Source organism: Vicia villosa, unplaced genomic scaffold (assembly GCF_029867415.1).
Source record: "Vicia villosa cultivar HV-30 ecotype Madison, WI unplaced genomic scaffold, Vvil1.0 ctg.000098F_1_1, whole genome shotgun sequence".
In the NCBI taxonomy this organism is placed as follows: Eukaryota; Viridiplantae; Streptophyta; class Magnoliopsida; order Fabales; family Fabaceae; genus Vicia; species Vicia villosa.
Genome location: NW_026705010.1, coordinates 1,634,123 through 1,641,987, shown reverse-complemented (window position 1 = coordinate 1,641,987; position 7,865 = coordinate 1,634,123).

Genomic DNA, 7,865 nt, shown 5'->3' with positions numbered 1-7,865 from the left:
GGGAGTCAAGATCAGATCAGACCTACCAGACCTGGCCAAAAGGCAACTCAAAGCCTGCCTCCGTGAGAACGCCGACCTATTCGCCTGGAGTGCTGCGGAAATGCCCGGCCTCGACCCAGAGGTAGCTTGCCATCACTTGACCATTGACCCAACATGAAAGGTCGTCGCTCAGAAGAGAAGAAAGCAGTCACCAGAAAAAACGGTTGCGGCCGAACTAGCTGTAAAAGACCTCCTAAAGGCCAGGTTTATATCTGAGGCCAAGTACACTACTTGGCTCTCCAATGTTGTACTTGTCAAAAAATCAAATGGAAAATGGCGCATGTGCACTGACTACACCGATCTTAATAGGGCTTGCCCAAAAGATGCTTATCCTCTCCCAAACATAGATAAACTAGTTGATAATTCCGCCAGTTTTAAATTACTTTCATTCATGGATGCATATTCCGGGTACAATAAAATACCCATGCCTAAAACTGACAAGAAATATACGGCCTTCATGATCGAATCGGGCAACTATTACTACAACGTAATGCCCTTCGGTCTGAAGAACGCTGGTGCGACGTACCAGCGCATGATGAACAAAGTCTTTCAAGCAGAGATAGGTGATATGCTTGAAGTCTATATGGACGATATGATCGTCAAATCCTAGCGGGAAACTGATCACGCCGCTCACCTTAAAAAGGTTTTCGAACAAGCCCGAAAGTGTAAAATGAGATTCAATCCAGAAAAATGCACATTCGGCGTCCGAGCGGGAAAATTCCTCGGCTTCTACTTAACAAAAAGAGGAATCGAAGCCAACCCGGATAAGTGCAGGGCTTTCTCAGACTTGCCCACTCCAAATTCGAAAAAATTAATCCAAACCTTGAACGGCATGCTCACCTCACTATCCAGATTCGTGGCAAAATCCGCGCAACATGCCCTGCCACTATTCAAACTCCTCCGCAAAGAAACCACATTCGAATGGACGGAAGAATGCGAATGCATCCTCTCCCATCTGAAACGTGCATTATCCAACCCACCAGTTTTATCCAGACCGGACGCTGGAGAAACCTTATACCTTTATCTCGTCGTAGCCACCGAGGCCGTTAGCGCGGCCTTGATACGAGAAACCTCGGAAGGCCAGAAACCCATTTACTTCACAAGCAAAGCACTCTAGGGCCCCGAGGTCGGATATCAACAGATCAAAAAGGTCGGACTCGCGTTAATAACCGCGGCCCGAAGACTCAGACACTATTTTCTAGCACATACCATGGTCGTGCAAACCGAGCAGCCCGTGAAACAATTGCTTGCACGCCCTGACATGGCCGGGAGAATGCTCCGATGGTCGTTGGAACTTGCGGAGTTCGACATTAAATACGAGGGAAGAAAAGCCCTTAAAGCACATGCCTTGGCAGACTTCGTAGCCGAAATGGCCTTCCCCGAAACAACAAACAACAACGCCCGAAGGTGGACCTTATATGTGGACGGCGCTTCAAGCTCGACCGGCAGCGGGGCAGGGATCATTCTTGAAAGTGGAGAAGGAACCCTCATAGAGGTATCCCTCTCACTATCATTCCCAACATCCAACAATCGAGCAGAATATGAGGCCCTGTTAGCCGGGCTGCGCCTCGCAAACGACTTGGAAGCCGAGGAAATTCAGGTATTTACCGACTCTCAATTGGTCGCGTCACATATCTCGAGCGAATATCAGGTCAAAAGTGAAGCCCTCGCCGAATACCTAGCCCTCGTGAAAGAAAGACTGGCCCGATTCAGGAGCGCCAATGTAAAATACATCCCAAGGGAACACAACGCTCGAGCAGACGTCCTATCAAAACTAGCGAGCACAAGAAAAATGGGAGGTAACAAATTCGTAATCTAGGAGATATTACCAAAACCTAGAACCGAGAACTCATCCTCCCTCTCGCTCGTAAACGCAATAGGAGACACATCCTGTTGGATGACCCCCGTGTACAATTACTTAACAAGTGACCTCCTGCCCGCCGATCCAAAAGAGGCCTCCACCATCCGAAGACGAGCTTGCTCGTACGTCCTGGTCGAAAATCGTCTATATCGGCGAGGATTTTCCATACCTCTCCTCAAATGTATAGACGAGGGCACAGTCCCCCACATACTCCGAGAGATACACGAGGGAATCAATTCCCAACATCTAGGAGGAAGATCACTTGCTCGGAAGGCTCTCCGAGCAGGTTACTATTGGCCAACGATGCAAGACGACGCCAAAGAATACGTTAAGAGATGCGACAAATGCCAGCGTTTCGGGGACATGCACCGTGCGCCCCCCAACGAACTCAAATCCTTATCATCTCCCTGGCCATTTGCGTGGTGGGGAATGGATCTCCTCGGTCCATTCGTGACCGGAAGCAATCAGAACAAATATCTCATAGTTGCGGTCGACTATTTTACCAAATGGATCGAGGCCGAACCACTGGCCAAAATCACATCCTTGAATGTACTCCGCTTCTACAAAAGAAACATCCCGCCTGGTTCGGGGTACCATTAGCTATCATCACCGACAACGGCACCCAGTTCACAGACGGGCGCTTCCAAGAATTCGTCACGAAATTAGGTACGAAGCAACATTTCGCGTCAGTCGAACACCCACAAACAAATGGGCAAGCAGAGGCCGCCAACAGAGTAATTTTAAGGGCCCTCAAAAGAAGACTAGACGAAATAAAAAGGGGATGGGTAGAAGAGCTGCACAGCGTCCTGTGGGCCTATCGAACCACACCACATTCCACTACCGGGGAAACCCCCTTCCGACTGACGTACGGAACGGAGGCCGTGATCCCCGTTGAAATATATGTGCCCTCTAGACGCGTCGAAGAGCCACTCGAGACAGAGGGTAACACCGAGGCAATCAGAGAAAAGCTCGACCTGGTCAAAGAAATTCGCACTGGGGCTGCTCTACGCGAAGCTTCGCTAAAACAAAAAATCGCCCTAAGACATGACGCTAAGGTCATTAAACGGGAATTTAAAATAGATAGCCTAGTGTTAAAAAGAAACCACAAAGATTCCCGAGAAGGCAAACTGGCCGCGAATTGGGAAGGTCCCTACCGTGTCCGGGCAAAGACAGAAAACGGGGCATATTACTTAGAAAATTTGCAAGGATAAGAGCTTGCTCGACCCTGGAACGCCGAAAAGCTTAAACAATATTACAGTTAAAACCACAAGTAAGGCCTGGTACACGCCGAGCTCCTCTAGATGAAACGAAACGACAGAAGCCTGCTCTACTAATCGAATAGACTCCTTGTCCTTCGGGGGGCCCGAATACCGAGCATCCCCATCGTAAACAAGTACCATGACGGCAGAACACCCTGCTCGCGAAGGGACCGTTCACGCCATGAGCCCCAGAACTCAACACAATGAAATCCGAGACTCACCATATGCCGGGCACACGTCCCCGGCAGTCGACCACAGTTCCATACACTGGGCGATCAACACGTCATAAGTCGAGCAAATCTTCATAAAATACAACACAAATACACAAAGGAACAGTGTTTTATTCATCCATTAATGGCAAATTTAAAAACAAGCAATTGAAAAGAAAACATTTCATTCCTCCCGATTGGCAAATTCCTCCAAGTGAACGTACTGATACCAGTCTTCATCCCACTCGGTCTCTGAACCATCCGCGTTAATCACGATTCTCACACCAGTTTCCCTAGCACGAGCATCTGAACTCAAAGAGCCACAAGAACGAGAAGCAGAGCCAGTCGAAGCCTTCTTCTTCTCGTTCACCTTCTTCACCCCACGGGAGCACGACGTTGAGGACACTTTTTTCTTGCCAGCTCCACCCATCCCTACGAAGAAATGATGAAAGAGAGGTCCATAAGACCTCCTTTCTAAGGGAAGAAGGGGAACAATAATCTTGGGAAACGAATGTGCCGTTAAGGAATAAAGACATTGGAAAACGATAATGCATCTCCCAAAAAACTCATAACGCACGCGCACAAGTCCCAAAGAAAATCACAAAAGCGTTAAAAACTAAGTACGTTTAAATAAAAGCGGGCAAACAACCCGAAAATGTGCCCAACTACGGCCATATAGACCGAGCTGGTAAATTGTACTTACAGAATCAAAACGGGGGGCATACCCCTAGATAAACAACATTACAAAATAATGGGCACGCAGGCCCCACACTTAGACATAAAATAAACTTCAAACATCTTCTTCGGCTTGGGTATCCTCGGCTTCTTGCGTCACCTCCTCCTCCCCAAAGGCTGGAGAAACAATCTGGTTGCCCTCTACACGATGGTAAGGCCCAGTACCTTCAACCACCAACTCCATCCCCGGATTCTTCAATTTGAGTTGGGCCATAGTGGAGTTATAGGTATCCTCGGCGGCAGCCACACAATCACCCCCCAAGACTCTGATATATTGGATCAGTTCTGCTCGGGTTAAAAGAGCCCTCTCCTCTTCCGACACATCCTTAGTAGGGATCTGAGAACGGCGAAGAGAGGCCTCTCTAACCGAGGAAGATAGCATTGCTCCATACAGAGTTCTGGAGAGCAAGGTGTACTGACCTTGCAGGTCCATCAGAGCACCCTCTTTTTCGCTCAGCCGAGCCTTCACAACATCCAACTCCTCGCCCATCTTCGTCAGCAGCCGGTCCTTTTCCTCCACAGCAGAAGTCATCATCTTGACCTGATCCTGAAGCAACCTCGCCGCCTCCGCCGACAAAGGCGCCGAGCGAGCATAGAGAGTGGCCATCTCTAGAAGCCGGACCATAGCCGAAGCATCCTGCACTAGGAACCTCTGACGAACCGAAGGCTCCAGACCCTCAATATGCAGAGACTCAGCACGCGGAATAGTCAAGGAGGAACCGCCTTTGAAGAATCTGGGCTGGAGAAAGCACGAAGGAAAGGTAAAGATATCAGCACCCTCTTCCTGGGTAAGATCCACGACTTCAGTTCTCTGGTGCTTGCGGCAGACCAAGGCGTCCGGATCAGGCTGTGGACGGAGGGGAGAAGGAAGCACTGTAACCGGCCTCAGAGATTCATCTTGATCAGAATTCCTCAGGGGGGAACCAGCAACACCAGCGGAGGAGGAGGAAGCACCCGAACCCGCAACCGGGGACCTCTGCACAACTGCTAACCGAGGACCTGCACTTTTCTTAATGACCCCTTTCAACTTGCTGGCCTGCCTAAGCATCCGGTCATGACGGGCACGGTCCATTAACTCTACAAAAAGGAAAAAAACGTAAGAAACCTGCCCCTAACAAAAGCTTCTGAAGAAAGGAAAATACTAAAACAACAGAGTTAAAAAAAGGACAAAACATAACCAATGGGGTGGTACCCAAATAAGCAAACGCTCCCTCATCAGTACCCCAGCCAGAAGCTCCTTAATACTAATCACCCCCAGGCTCTCTGATCGGCTCCCCGTCATCACCAATAACAGGTACCCCCGAGCGGTCCACTTTGGCAACAACGGGAAGACCCTGCACAAACTGCTGAGAGCAGCATAATCCCTTCGGGCATCCTCGTCCAAATTCGAAAGGCGGGTGATGTATTGGTCGGTCCCATACCTAAAGTGGTCCTGTGACCAGAAAAATCTGAACTTATACCGACGAGAGGTGACTGGCTCCCCAATGTCATTAAGCACCAGACGACCATTGACATCCAAAGTCGGCATGCAGGCAAAGACACTTTCCCGGGCTTCCCGAGACTGAGGACGGATCAGGAAGAAACGGGACTTATAGCCTTTCAAAGAGTCAGAATAAGACTTAAAAACCTTTCGGGACTGCTTCAGAGATACCCATCCATAACGGCCGTCCCTCACCGTGCGCTGAACACAAAATATATAGAAAAACAGAGAAAGCGTCGCCGCTATCTTCAAATGGGCACAAACCAATTCAAAGGCCCGAATAAAAGCAATGGAATTAGGGTGAAGCTACCCGGGGGCCACCTCCAAATGGTTGAACACTGCCACCTGGAACTCAGTAAAAGGGGCACGAAAACCCATTTCCCGGAACACCACCTCGTACATAGGAATCAAGTCAGGAGAATATACATCACAGATTCGGTCTTCTTCGGCCGGAATCAGAACCGACCACCCTTCACCCACCTCGCTGAAAATATCAGAGTCATCCTCCAAAAAGTAACTCTCTGTGTCCAGTGCCTTCTGGTGCACCCAAACCCGCTGAGGCACCTCTTGCCAGGCTGGAGGAGTGGAAGACGACGAGCCAGATGCCGTCGGGCGATTCTCTTCGGCCATTTTCACCTGAAACACAGGGGAAACAATGAATTCGATAGTTAAATGAAATCCACCCTTCCACCATCGTCCAGAGTGAAAGGGCACGCCTACGGCCCAGAGACCAAAAGAACTGCGTCCTTGCCTCCCCCCATAACTACAAATACCGAGCCATAAGAAACTCGCGCCCGGAAAAAGGGGCAAAAATGCATGACCTTTAACTACGACATTGGAGCACGAAGTAAAACACACTAAAAAGTATACAGAAAGCCAGAATCTAAAATATAACAAAGCACACTCAGGTACAACGGAGGAATCTCCTATCTCCACCGTACGCCACCACATTCATCATCTACGTTCGTCAAAAAATCTTCCTAAAAGCCTACCCTAACCACATGCAATCGTTTCTAAATAAAGATCAAAGCATAAAAATGCAGAAAGCAAAGAGCATAGATTAAACTTACGGTTACGATTTTAATGAAGAGACTGAAGAATCTGTAACAAACACCACTGCAAGAGAAAGGAGTCGACGGAGGGAGAACGAAGCAAATGAATTCGAAAAGTTTGGAAAAATGGGGTTCGTTCTCTATTTATAGGCTACTTACATCCCCAGACGCGTCGCACGTGCCAGACTGCGCAGAGGGATGGTCATCATTAACCCTACTGTCTAGGTAATTGATTGTCTATCATTTCGTATTAAATGCAACGTTCCTGATCACCAACTTTTCGTAAACTACACGCTTCTTCACCCCCGACCTAACCCTTCCTCTCCTCAGAAATAAACGACCTAACTCCCTCGGACAGACAGGGCACGTACCCCCGGATCTACTTCCTATAAGTCGTCACTCCTCTGACCGGAAGCAACGACTTGGGGGGCTTTTGTTCTGGACCGGCCCAATCCATTCAATTGGGCCATTCCCGCCTTTGGCCCAATACGCTTCAGGACACACGTGGTGGTTTCCATCCGACCAGAAGGGGCAAACAGGTCAAGCGACCGACCACGAGGACCCCTCGTGCCCGATAAACAAACAGTCCACGCGTCTCCTGAATATCCGCCACAGAAGGAGGAGTCCAATCCGCTCGCCAAAACATCTTATAAATAGCCCTCTACCCACAGAGGGCAAGGTAATCCTTTTCTTACCACTAAACCCTAATACTTTGTTGTACCTTATGGAATACATACTTACTTTGGCATTGGAGTGCCTTGCAGGTACAACCCTTTTTTCCATCTTCATCATCCCGAGCCTCAAGCCTTCATTGTTGCTGGTCATCTGATCCGCTCGGTAAGGTTAGTATTCAAATGCGGGATTGGGGAAAAGTCTTCTCACCACTCTTGATTTCTCAGAGGACCCCAGCGAAACCCCCTCCTTTTGCCCTAGAGCATTTTTCTAATTGCACCCACATTTTGTAGCTTATTTTGCCTTTTGCCTTTTGTTTATTTTTATTTATTTTTTTCTTACTTTTCTTTTAAGAAATAGGGTTTTAAGTGTATCTATCTTTTTTACTCTTTTACACTTTGTATTGATAGTGCATCCTCTTCTCTTATTTTATTTCTTTTATTTTTTATTTTATTTCTTTATTTTATTTTTGTCTTTTATTTTATTTTCTTTAGTTTTTTATCCACATTATCCCCATTCGATATAATGTACCCCCATTTCCATGAAGTGTAATAATTT